Below are 13,688 nucleotides of genomic sequence, written 5' to 3'. Positions count from 1 at the left end.
GGTATGAGTGCCTGGCAGGATCACCAGCAGATGGGTCAGATGGCCGGCACAACAGACAGGACCAGCAGGCTGGATGGATCAGCAGACAGGTGAGCAGACTGGATGGATCAGCAGACAGGTGAGCAGACTGGATGGATCAGCAGGCAGGTGAGCAGACTGGATGGATCAGCAGGCAGGTGAGCAGACTGGATGGATCAGCAGGCAGGTGAGCAGACTGGATAGATCAGCAGGCAGGTGAGCAGACTGGATGGATCAGCAGACAGGTGAGCAGACTGGATGGATCAGCAGACTGGATGGATCAGCAGACAGGTGAGCAGACTGGATGGATCAGCAGACCGGATGGATAGTCTTAGAATGTCAGGCAGGCCGGGTCGATAATCAGGCTGGCAACAAAGGTACAAGAGGAGCAGGCAGAAGGAATCGTCAAACAAGCCAAGGGTCAGATGCAGGCGGATAACAGGAACAGTCTCAAAACAAGCCGGGTCAAACAGGAGCAGATATCAGATCTTCAGGAAACACATACACAGAGCTGCAGATCAAACAGCAAGGACACAGAACTGCTGAGGTGTTTAAATAAGGCAGCCTGTTGCCAATCACTAAAATCAGCCTGGACTAAGTTAACCCTTAGGTGGCAGATCCATGACATTGCCCCCTCCTAAAGGGCAGCCTCCGGATGCCCAATTGGGCCAACTTCACATCATGGGATCTCTTGAAGGATTGCATTAGTTCTTTAGCATGAATATTGCTTTCAGGCTCCCAAGAGTTATTTTCCGGCCCATACCCCTTCCATTTAATTAGATAATGAACCTGATTGTACCTCCTTCTACAATCCAAGATTGCCTCCACCTCAAATTCCTCCTCTCCATTGACTATTACAGGCTCCGGTGGACCAGTACTTCGTTCAGGGAAGGGATTCAGAACCGCAGGTTTCAAAAGAGTCACATGGAAGACGGGGTGAACTTTAAGTGAATCGGGTAATTCCAGCTCATAAGCTACGTCATTGATCTTTCTCTTTACAGGGAAGGGGCCCATAAACTTAGGGCCCAATTTTCTTGAGGGGCAAGCCATTTTCAAGTTCACTGTAGACAACCATACCTGGTTGCCGGGTTCCAGAATTAGTTCTCCTCCTTTTTTCCTGTCAAAGATCTTTTTATTGTACTCTTGTGTTTTGGCCATGGTCTCTTGTAATAGTTTGTTGTTTTTAGAGAAGAAATCTATCGTTTCAGAGACTGCAGGGATTGAGCATTCAGGTATGGTACTAGGCAAGAAGGATGGGTGATAGCCGTAATTTGCAAAAAATTGAGTTTGTTTGATGGCAGAATGGGAAGAGTTATTATAAGTGAACTCGTCAATGGGGAGTAAAGCGACTGTCAGGGATCTCTCAACACCAGACCGGGACATTTGCGTGCGCCTATGCACTGGCGCGCCCCTGTCCAGACGCAGATGCAGCAATCCCCAGCTGTTACTGTGCGTCAGCGCGGCACGTGTGTGCGCGCACGCTGGTGCCGTTTTGGCACCAAGGAGCGCATAAGAGTCCTCCTGCTGCAGGGGTGCACTGCTGTTTCATCTCAGCTCTGTGAACCTGTTAACCTGCACCTGATTGATCAATTATCATATTGACCCGGTTTGTCTGACCATCCCTCCTTCTCCTATCAGACCCGGCCTGCCTGACTCTGCTGCTGTTTCTACCAGTACCGTTGCCGACCACTGCCTGCCTACCGACTCTGCTTCTGTCTGCCGTTATTACTCGTCTTGTCTACCTGCTGATCCGGACTGTCTGACCTTGCTTTTGCCTGCCATTGCTTCTGTGCTGTTGTACCTTCAGCTCCAGCTCCAGTGATCCCTGCATCTGCATCTTCAGTGGTGCTGCCTGCTGCTCACTGGTCTCCACCTTACCCGCAGTCCAGCCATCCCTGGAGGGATCTCTACTCGGCTCCAGCATCAGAGGCTTCTACCTCAACAGGCACTCCTACCCCACTGTGCTCATGAGTCCACTGTCCCCACTCCAGTGGCTCCTGAACCAGCGTTGTATGAGAGGTCTTCTCCTACAAGTCAGGCTCTACTACCAGGTACCTAACAGTACGAAACAACCATGACTGAGCCTGCAGGAGAGACCTCCCTGATGAAGGAGATCTGCACGCATCTTGCGGCCCTTACTCAAGCAGTGTAATCCCTTCAGGACAATTATACCAGACTTGAAGGACAAGTTCAGAATCTTGCTGGGCCTAGTCCCATGGCTTCCTCTTCAGCCCCAGCTCCAGCACAGCCTGCTCCTTCCATTGTGATGCTTCCACCTGAACCGAGGGTCCCTATCCCAGAGAGGTTTTCCGGAGACCGGACTAAGTTTCGGGCCTTTCGCAATGCCTGCCAGCTATTTTTTGCCTTACAACCCCAAACCTTCTCGCTGGAAGTTACTAAGGTGGGGTTTGTGATTTCCCTCCTACAAGGGGAACCTCAGACCTGGGCTCACCGTTTACTTGAGGGGGACTCAGACTTAACCCAATCTTTACCCTCCTTTTTGAAGCCATGGCTCAGCTCTATGAGGACCCTCAGTGGACTGCCACAGCTGAGTCAGCCCTGTTCGTGCTCCAGCAAGGCCGCAGACTGGCCGAGGACTATGTAACTGACTTCAGACGCTGGAGCGCAGACACGCAGTGGAACGATGCGGCCCTACGTCATCAGTTTCGCGTGGGCCTATCTGAAAGATGAACTTGCTCGAGTTGGCATACCAGATACCCTTGAGGCTTTGATTTCCTTGGCAATCCAGATTGTCCATCGCCTCCGGGAACGTCAATCCGAACGCTCCGCTCAGCAAACCCGCCCGGCCTGGATGACAGCAAGGGCTCCGGTTCCTGCAGTACGCTACCTACCTTCACCCAGTGTGAATCTAGTCAACGCCACACCTGACACTTCCGAACCCATGCAACTAGGGCTGATGCGACCTGCCTTGTCTCCTGAAGAACGGGCACGTCATCGTCAACTGAACCTATGCCTCTATTGTGGTGGAACTGGATACTATGTCCATAATTGTCCAGTCAAGATAAGTAAGTGCTCATCTTCTGTGTCTATCAGTCTCTCTGCTTTGTCTGCCAACTCTACCCACCTTGCCATTCCTCTCGTTACAGCTCCGGGAAGAGATAATTCCAGTCAACACTATCATTGACTCCGGAGCATGCAGCTGTTTTATCGACTTGACCTTTGCCAGCCAGCACAACATTCCTTTACGGACTAAGACTCATGGACTCTCTGTTTTCCTAGCTGATGGCTCCCGCATTAAATCCGGACAAGTAACTCATGAGACTCTTCCTTTGCCTGCTACCGTTTCCTCCCAACATAGGGAGCTGCTGACCCTGGATGCCATTACTTCTCCACTGTTTCCAGTTATCTTGGGCATTCCCTGGCTCCAAGCCCACAACCTGCACATTAACTGGGTCTCTGGTGAAATGCAGTTTTTGTCGTCCTACTGTCAAGAACACTGTTTGGTGGAAAATCCTGACTCCTCAGCTACTCTGCTATGTCTTGACACCGACCAGAAATTATGCCAGTCCATACCTAAACAATACCACGAGTTCATCAATGTTTTTAGCAAGAAGGGGGCAGACTCCCTTCCGCCTCATTGCCCCTACGACTGCCCAATTGAGTTGCTGCCAGGATCCGAGATTCCATTCGGACGTATCTTCCCTTTATCAGAAAAAGAGCAAGAGGCACTAAAGTCATATGTTGAAGAAAACTTGGCCAAGGGGTTCATCCACCACTCCACTTCCCCAGCAGGTGCCGGAATATTTTTTGTCACCAAGAAGGACAAGACTCTCCGCCCGTGTATAGATTATTGAGAATTGAACAAAATTACGGTTAAAAATCGGTATCCCCTACCCTTGATACCTGAACTATTCCAAAAGTTAAGGACTGCTGTTGTCTTTACTAAACTCGATCTGAGAGGGGCCTAAAACCTGATCCGCATTCGGGCCGGGCATGAGTGGAAAACAGCTTTTCGGACCCGATTCGGACATTATGAATACCTGGTCATGCCCTTCGGACTCTGCAACGCAACTGCGACCTTCCAGCATCTGATTAACGATGTTCTCAGGGACTTTTTAGACGTATTCATGATCGCATACCTGGACGATATCCTGATCTTCTCGGAATCTCTTGATCTGCATCGAGAACATGTCTGCAGGGTGTTGGGCCGTCTCCGCTTACATAGACTTTATGCAAAGGCAGAGAAATGCGAGTTCGAGCAACAAAGCATCCAATTCCTGGGGTTGATAATCTCTCCAACTGGCATCAAAATGGATCTCCAGAAAGTATCCGCTGTTCTGGACTGGCCGGTACCCCTAGACAAGAAGGGAATTTAGCGGTTTATCGTTTTTGCAAACTTTTATAGGAAGTTCATCAGGGGATTCTCGGCCATAATTGCACCCATCACGCAGTTGACTAAGCAGAATGCCCGTTTTTCCTGGAATCAATCAGCCCAGGATGCTTTTGAGAATCTCAAGAGACTGTTTACCTCGGCCCCAATCCTCAGCCATCCTGAACCGTCATTACCGTTCATTTTGGAAGTTGACGCTTCTGAAATAACGGTGGGTGCAATACTCTCACAACATAAAGGCAACAAAGATCTAATGCATCCTGTGGGGTTTTTCTCCCGTAAACTTTCTTCTGCAGAAAAGAACTACGATGTGGGTGACTGGGAGCTTCTCGCTATTAAGGCTGCTCTGGAGGAGTGGAGGTACCTGTTGGAGGGGGCTTTGCATCCAGCAATAATTTACACTGACCACAAGAACTTGGAGTATTTAAGATCTGCTAAACAACTGAAGCCTCGGCAAGCCCGCTGGGCTCTGTTCTTTTCACGTTTTTGTTTTCATATAACTTACCGGCCAGGCTCAAAAAATATCAAACCGGATGCATTGTCACGTATGCATGACAATCCGAAGGACTTATCCATTCCTGACACCATCTTGCCCGCAAACAATTTCCTACTCCTGCAAACAGACCTACTCTCCCAGATTAAAGAAGATTCCTCTGATTCATCTAGGCCTACAGGGACTACTCTGACGAGCAGAGATGGATTGTTCTGGAAGGGGAGCCAAATTTTTGTTCCTGAGGAGGTTCGGGTTAAGGTCTTGACGCTTCTTCATGATCATCCACTGGCAGGTCACTTTGGGGTCCGCAAGACCCTGGACCTTGTGCAACGCACATTCTGGTGGCCCAATCTGAAAGACTTTTGTGAAAAATACGTCAGCTCCTGCCCTATCTGTACCTAGAACAAGACGTCTAGAAATCGAGCTTGGGGTCTGTTAAAACCTTTGCCTGTACCTGATAGACCCTGGAAAATGATTTCCATGGATTTTATAGTAGAGCTTCCATGTTCTGAGGGGTGTTCAGCCATCTTCGTAGTGGTAGACCGTCTAACCAAGATGGCCCATTTCCTTCCTTTAAGGGGAACTCCATCTGCCATCGAAACCGCCCGCATATTCATCAAGGAAATCATCAGACTACATGGAGTCCCTGCAAATATAGTTTCTGACAGAGGGGTACAATTCACCTCACGTTTTTGGATAGCCCTGTGTGAAATCCTAAAAATTGAACTGGCCTTGTCCTTGGCCTATCATCCTTAAACTAATGGGCAGACAGAAAGGACCAATCAGACCCTTGAACAGTACATCAGATGCTTTACATCCTTCACACAGGATGATTGAGTGTCCCTGCTGCCCTTAGCAGAATTTGCATACAACAATGCTAACCATTCAGCCAGTCAATCCCCTTTTTTCGCCAATTATGGCTTTCATTTAACCTTTCTACCTGATTTCCTTCCAGAGTCTTCAGTTCCGGCAGTACAGAATACAGTGGACTTCCTCAGCCACAACAATCAGATGTTGCAGGAGGCGGTGTCCAAGGCCCAGTCAGACAGCAAGAGAGTCTTCAATTGAAGAAGAGGGGAGTTGAATTTACAGCTTGGTGATTAGGTATGGCTTTCTACCAGTAATATCAAGTTAGCATGTCCGTCTAAGAAGTTGGCACCTAGGTTTATGGGACCCTTCCTGGTTAAGAGGAGAATTAATGAAGTATCTTATGAACTGACCTTGTCTGATTCTCTCAAGATTCACCTGGTATTTCATGTGTCTTTGCTTAAACCTGCTATACCTGATCCCTTCCCTGATAGAGGAACTAGACCTCCTGAACCTATCTTAGTAGATGGAAGTGAGGAATTTGAAGTTGAGGCTATTCTTTTTTTTTAACGTATAATTTTTATTGAGTTTACACATAGGTTACAGAAATGAAAGCATGTAAGTAAATGTCACATATTAGCCCATAGCCAAGTAAAACAGTACATCATATTGTACGACATTATAAGTACTATAACATAGTATGAACAAAAGAACAAGGTAGCTACATTCAGAGATTTTGTAGGTGGTTTCCTACGCAGCGGGGGAATAAGCCTTGAGTTATGGTAAAATATATCTGTGAGATTCCCTTGTCGTTAAAATGCATTGCCAGTTTGGTATGAGAAGATGTAAAAAAATAAATAAATAAATAAATAAATAAATAAATAAACCATCAAAAATAAACCATAGTACGCTATCATCCCAGACGCTATAGGTATTAATGCATTTACATCTACATCTAAGGCAAGGTGTGAATTATGTCAGTACAATGCAATTATATCTACATCCAAGTCAGGGTGTGACTTAAGTCGTTATAATTGGAATTTAAAGTATTAATTTAAATGAAAATCGTTGTTAAAGCGTATTGTTTTGTTTTCAATTAATTCATATCTCCAATTCCTCCTTTCTCTTCTCCTTATCATCCCGTCTGCAACCTTCTCTATTCCCCTGCATTCTTTCCTAAAGTCTTTCCTTATCCTTAACCGACCTTGTTTGCTCAGTTCCACCTCTGGGCACCCCTATTGGGAGCAATCTGTGCCCATTGTGGGACATATGAGGACAGAGAAGACAAAAGCATGTCGGGTCTGCCTAGTTAGCTTGAAAAAAGGTGTTACTGTGAAACCTATCAGGTCTCAGAACGGCAGCGAGGGATCATTCAGATCATTAGTGATCCCTTGGGTGGTAGAGAGGGTCCTACGAGGGAGGGGGAAGGGGGGAAAGAATGATGGAAGAACAATGTAAGCCCAAAGATAATTCCATGGATTAAGCAGTCGATTGTGTGTGCACTGTCTCCCCAGTCCTTTGAGGGGTGGGGTCAGTGGAAGTGTGCGGGATGTGGGTCGATTTGAAATGGGTCCAGCAGGCCCATATATGTTCATACTTGGATGGTGTATCATTGGATTGATGTATAAGGTGTTCCATTTCAGCTATTCTGTCTACTCTCCGGATCCATTCCTGAATAGTAGGGGGGGAGGTGTCTCTCCAGTGGACAGGGATGCATAAGGTAGCTGCGTTGATGAGGTGGAGAACCAGAGATTTCTTGTAGGTGTGTTGTGGAAGTGAGGTGTGATGAAGTAGGTATTGGGCCGGGGTGAAATCAGGCGAGTAAGTCGTAATCTGTGAAATTAGGCGATGTATGTCTATCCAGTAGTTTTGAATGAGGGGACAATCCCACTATATGTGGAGAAGAGTGCCCCTGGATGCGTGACAACGCCAGCAGAGGGGGGGGGAAGGTTTGGGTGGAATTTGTGTATCCTATCTGGAGTTCTGTACCATTTCATAAAGATTTTATATCTGTTTTCCTGTGTGGAGATATTGAGAGAACCCTTGTGTATATGAGTAAGGGCATGTTGCCAGTCTTCTGCAGTGAGGTCTAGATTTAAGTCCCTTTCCCATTGTAAAATCAGGCTATCGGATTTGATTTCTTGTGATGTGAATAAGAGTTTATATATAGACGAGATAAGGTGTCTTTGGGGCTCTGGGTTATTGCAAAAGCTTTCAAAGGGTGTAAGATCTCTGTGTAAGTCTGCAATAGGTTGGATGCTATTAGCGAAGTGGCGTATCTGCAGGTATTTATAAAAGGGAATGTGGTAGTCTGGAAATGTCCGAGTCATGGTCTAGAAAGACATGAGAGTACCCTGTTGGAACAGTTGGTGTAGTTTAAGGTTGGGGCGATTCATATCCGTCGTTGGGGTCTTGGTATGTATTCCTGGTACGAAGTCAGGGTTGTTTTCCCGAGGTGTCAAGGGACCCGGTGTGGGTGTCAATTGGAGTAGTTTGCAGGCTGCTTTAAAAGTGTTTAGAGTTGCATTGATGAATTGGTTATGTGTAGCCCCCTCAGGTATTTTATTTTGCTTAATCCATGTTAAAAGATTTAGAGGTATTGCGGTAAAAGCATTTTCTACGTGTATCCAGTCTTTGTTAGGCCTGTTATTGTGCCAGTCAACTATCCCAGCGAGGTGACAGACCCAATAATATTTTTGTATATCTGGTATGTGTAAGCCTCCTTGGAGTTTAGGAGACGTCAATCTGTTCCAGTTCAGTCTGGGTTGTTTGGAAGACCATACGAAGTTCCTACATGTTCTCTTAAGTATGCCAAAGAAGAAAGGAGGGAGTTGTATAGGGATGGTTTGGAATAAGTAGAGCAATCTTGGAAGTATGTTCATTTTTAGGATCGCCGTCTTTCCGAACCAGGAAAGCGGTCCCGAGCTCCATTTTTGTAGATCTGCTTAAACGGTTTGTAAGATGGGTAAAAAGTTTAGTTTATATAGGTCTGCCAATTTAGAGGGTATTTTGATGCCAAGATACGTGAGCGCATGAGGTTCCCAGTCAATCGGGAAGTTAAGTTTACATTGTGTGACTATTTCATCAGGTAGAGATATGTTTAGTGCTTTGGACTTAGAGAAATTTATTTGTAGGTTAGAAAGAAATTTGAAGTGAGTAAATTCTTTAAGTAGGTTAGGAATGGTAGTGAGCGGGTCAGTGAGGAACAGTAGGATATCGTCCGCATAAGCGGCTATTTTAAAGTGTTTATTGTCAATTTCCAACCCTTTGATGTTCGGGTTATCCCTAAGTTTGCGGAGGAATGGTTCTAGAGTGATAATGAAAATTAGTGGGGATAAGGGGCATCCCTGTCTGGTACCATTGGAAACGGAGAAGGCGCTCGACAGGCGACCATTCACCCTCACTTTTGCTGTGGGGGAGGAGTACAGTGTCATGATCATTTTGAGTAAATGTGGAGGTAATCCTATGGAGCGCAGGGTAGCTTCCATGAAGTCCCATGCCACTCTGTCGAACGCCTTCTCCGCATCGAGGGATAAGAGAAAGCCTTTGGAGTTAGAGGTAGTGATCCAATGGTGGACGTTTAGCTCTTTGGTGGTGTTGTCTCGGGCCTCGCGACCGGGGACGAAACCTACCTGTTCTGTGGATATTAGTTTGGGAAGTAGAGGTAATAGACGGTTGGCGATGGCTTTGGCAAACATTTTAATATCTACGTTTAGTAGGGAGATAGGGCGATAGTTAGTGACCATGGTTTCGTCTTTACCTGGTTTCGGGATAAGGGAGATGTGTGCTTCTAATGTGTCTCTGATAGTGGTATACTGGAAGGTGGAAAGTTGTTATACGCTTTAGCTAGAGGTGGGATTAAAATGTCAGTAAAGGCTTTGTAGTATCCTACCGTAAGTCCGTCTGGACCCGCCGGACTTTTGCCTGGTTTCATCTGTTTTAAAGCTAGTGTAAGCTCCTTTATCGTTAGAGGAGAATCTAGTGTCTCTGAGTCCTCTGCTGTGAGTGGGGTCGGGGCGTACTGGGCTAGGAATTGGTTGATAGCTTCCTGTCTATCCTCTAGGGAATTTGGCGTATGGGAGGGTCGTAAGTTATATAATTTTGTGAAGTATTGGACAAATTGATGTGCTATGGCTTCAGAGGTAGCATGACGTGTACCAGAAGGGTCTTTGATTGTGTGTATGGTATGTGCGGCTCTCTTGGCCTGCAATGCTCTTGCGAGGAGCTTTCCTGACTTATCACCAAATTCATAAAAACATTTCCGCTGTAAAATGTATTTGTGCTTTAATCGTTTGTGCAGTTCTTCTAGTAAATAATTTCTGGCTTGCGTTAGGTCGGTAAGTGCCTCAGAAGCTAAGGATCGCTTGTGTTTTTGTTCTAAATGCGCGATAAGTTTAGTCAATTCCTCTATTTTCGCTTTTCGAAGTTTGGTGCGTTGTGCAGCTGCAGAGATGAGTATGCCTCGTACCACACATTTGTGGGCTGCCCATACCACTTCAGGTGTGGACTCTCCCTCGCCATTTTCCATGAAGTACTTGGTAAGTTGATGGGAAATCGAGTTTGTGACAGCAATGTCAGATAGGAGGGAATTATCTAAACGCCATATTGGGGAGTGCATTCTTTTAGCAGGCAGTTGTAAAGTTAATGATATGGGACTGTGATCTGATAGGACCGTGGGTTCAATGGTGGATTTTTTGACCATTGGTAGGTCGCCTTGGGAAATGAAAAAATAGTCTAACCGTGAGTGCTTAGAGTGTGGTGGGGAGTAAAAGGTGAAATCTTTTTCATTAGGGTACAGAGTACGCCAGGTATCGTGCAATAGTAAGCCTCTCAGTTGCTGTTTTATGGCCCGAAGGGCTCTGTATGTGAGGGAAGAGTGACCATTGGATGTATCAAGGTTAGGGTTTAACGGGACGTTAAAGTCGCCTCCAAGTATTAACAAACCTGATCGAAAGGACGTGAGTGTCTGAAGATTGTCGCGGAAAAAGGAGACTTGTCGCGAATTTGGAGCATACAGGTTTGCTATAGTTATTGGTTGCTCATGTAGGGTGCCTTTTAAGAAAATGTATCTCCCAAGGGGGTCCCTATGGGTATCTGAAACAATAAGTGGGCAATTTTTAGATATGAGGATGCACACCCCTTTCGATTTGGCCTCATCATTAGATGCGTGATAAATTGTCTGGAAATGCCGGTCCTGTAATTTGGGAATTGTGTCTGTTCTGAAATGTGTTTCTTGGATCAGAGCAATATGGGTCCGGGACTTGTGTAGAGAGGAAAGTAAGAGGGAACGTTTTTCTGGTGTGTTCAGACCGCGTATGTTGATGGATTGAAGATTTAGAAGAGCGGGAGATAGCTCCTTGTCAGCTGGTGCGTGCTTAAGATCCATAGCCTTCAATCACAACAAGAAAAAAAAAAAAAAAGGGTTTTTGATTATCCGAAGAGATTACGGAGATAATCAATACCTTGATTATCCCGCCTTCTCGAGTCTAGAAAAGGGATCGGAATAGTACAGCGTGGGTGCAGCGCCTATCCCGTGGGAAACGGGTTATTATACTGCACCGCTGCTGTGCGGGGGTTGGTGTAGACCTTACACGAATGAGGTGATGTGTGAGTGAGAGGGGTGTAGGCCCCGCCATCACGTGACCATGAAAGTTAAATGAAGGAGGGGTACACTAATAGTTCACTAGCCATTGACGTTGGGGTTCACCGGGGAGGGCAAAAGAGGTGATGGTTGAATCACCTCAGTGACCCTGAAGAACATCCAGTATGTGCTTTACTCGAGATAGGGTACCATGTTTTCTTGTTCCGTTAAGAGTCACTCAGACCTCTGGAATCGCAGCATTGTCTGCGGGGATATGCAGCAAAGATTCCAGGGTGTGAGATTGAGCATAAGATATAATCTATATAGTATAGTAAATGAGCTTAAGACCTACTCTATGCTTAAGTCTACTAACCATTACAGTATAAGGCTGAACATACCTTTGAAAAACATTAGTTGAACTTTAGAATTTAGACAAAATGCAGTCCATACCAGTAGTGAATGCCTCAGGTAAAGTACTCTATGAGGCGTACCTGTAAAGAAAAAGGGGTTAGCGGAATCATCTGTAGTTAGTCAGCAGCTTTGGTAGTAGGCATCTTCGGCTTCGATGTGTGTCCTTATTTCCCAGAAAATCTCAATAGCTTGAGTATCCACTGTTATTCTGAGATCAAAGTGTGAAGTGGGATGTCCTTCAGCATTAGGGATCTGCAATCCATCGGCCGGTCGGTCTGGTGGTATCAGGGTTCCCATGAGATTAAGCAAGCAAGGCTGTAGGACATGGTGGTCATCTTTTCTTGGCCGTTAGTTTTTAGGTCCGGTACAAACGTGTACCGCGGTGTATGCTGCATTTGAGCCGTATATCGGATAAACTCTTCCCGAACTTCTTAGAAGGTGGCGGCTCACAGGGGGAAGCATGACTTCAGTGCATAGTGGGAATCCGGAACTTGAAGACCTATTGCCTTTGTTGAGACAGGGACTGTGAGGTGCGCTAATCAGGGAGCACTTGTTCTTTCCGCTGCCAGCAGGAGGGCAGGTGTTCATTTCCGGGATCAGCGCTAAAGGCATTATGGGGGTTGTAGGCAGCCGCTCATACCTCAATCCTTCTAGGCATGGGGTAGGCCACTAAGGGGGAGCATACAATCCCATTGGCGGATTCCATACAAGGCCTAACGGTCTGCGCTTACGCAGCAAATCTAGCCCTGTGATGACCGTTTTAGGAAAGTTATCAGCAGTTGAGCACAAGCACTCACTATTCTGTTTTAATAAAGATAAAGATAACTGTTCGCCTAACATGGCATAACTACGTGGTTGGGCATCTGTGACATTAGGCGCTTCTCTGACCTGTTATCGGTCCCGTCTGGCTCTTCTCGAGGTGGGCGAGGTTGCTGCACCAAATTCCCGAAGATGATAGCGGGAGGTGCCGTGGTACGTCGGGGCAGAAGGCGACCGTCTCCTCCTGTGTCCTGCATTCAGGGCCTCCATAGGTTCTTCAGGCTGGCGTTCTCTACGGACAGCCGAGCGGCGAAATTCCGCATACCACTCCGGTACCTCCACGACGGGGATGTTCAAGGTTTCACAGAACTGGAGAAGATCCTCAGGTATTCTGAGGAACGCTGAGCGCCCTTGCGAGGATGCCGCGAGGCAGAAGGGGAACTTCCATTTGTACGGTATGCCTCTGGTTCGTAAAGTGTCTAGGAGCGGCTTCAGGTCTCTGCGGTGCTGTAGGGTTATGCCAGAAAGATCCTGAAAAATTTGTACCGTCTTTCCTTCATGGACGATTTGCGGGATGCTCCTGGCCTGGCGTAAAATGTCTTCCTTAACCTTGTAGTCCACCAGACAGCAAATCACGTCCCTGGGGGGTTCAGTGGCTTTTCCTTTGGGTCTCAGTGCGCGGTGGATCCGTTCGAATTCAACCGGTGTCTGCTGCGGCCTATGCATTATGCCATTGAACAGGCTAGTTACTGAGGGCAAGAGTTGATCCCCCTCAATCGTCTCAGGGAGCCCCCGTATCCTTAGGTTCCGTCTTCTGCCCCGGTTATCGAGGTCTTCGAGATGCCTCTGCATATCCCTCATTTGGAGGGTATGTGTGTCTACTTGTCTGGTGGTTTTGCGGATTTGAAGGTCTTGCTGCTCTGCCGTTCGTTCTGTCAGCGCTACCCTGTAAGTCAAGGCACGGATGTCTAAACGGAGTTCAGATACGGCTGCTGCAAGGGCGTCTTTTATGTCCGTGGCGATCATCTGTAAGTCGCTTATGTTTAAATGATGCTGGGGGAGCTCTTCTGTGGCATTCTCCCCTATTTGGCTATTAGGTAGGGCTACTGATGGTGTGCCCTGTGAGGAAGATGCGACCTGGGCGCTTCTGTGGCGGGAAGACGCCATGTTCCTCTGCTCAATCGGAACATGTCAGGGATATTGTGCCCGGGGTTGTCAGGCTGTTCCCTCGGCGACCTGGAACGGGATGCGGATGTGTTCCTGGATGC

The sequence above is a fragment of the Aquarana catesbeiana genome, linkage group LG03 (genome assembly GCF_042186555.1).
Source record: "Aquarana catesbeiana isolate 2022-GZ linkage group LG03, ASM4218655v1, whole genome shotgun sequence".
Taxonomy (NCBI): domain Eukaryota; kingdom Metazoa; phylum Chordata; class Amphibia; order Anura; family Ranidae; genus Aquarana; species Aquarana catesbeiana.
The sequence above is the reverse complement of the archived record's forward strand: the minus strand, read 5'-3'. Positions refer to the sequence as shown.